Here is a 210-nt window from a genome sequence, read left to right as displayed (position 1 = left end):
TTCTCTTAATTCTTTCGCTCACACATTTATTTTGAATATGAGTAAACAGATTTGTGGTTCAAATATTTCGATTTGTTTCTGCTTTTCCTGTTGCACTGATTAATTCATTATGTATTTGTCAATATATTTATCCTCAGCAAAGAGTAATGTAGATAATGATTTTGTTAAATATATCGTGCCGGTTTTAACTACTATACAGTAGTGAGAATT

This window comes from Penaeus monodon, chromosome 25 (assembly GCF_015228065.2).
Source record: "Penaeus monodon isolate SGIC_2016 chromosome 25, NSTDA_Pmon_1, whole genome shotgun sequence".
NCBI classification, from domain to species: Eukaryota; Metazoa; Arthropoda; class Malacostraca; order Decapoda; family Penaeidae; genus Penaeus; species Penaeus monodon.
The sequence above is the reverse complement of the archived record's forward strand: the minus strand, read 5'-3'. Positions refer to the sequence as shown.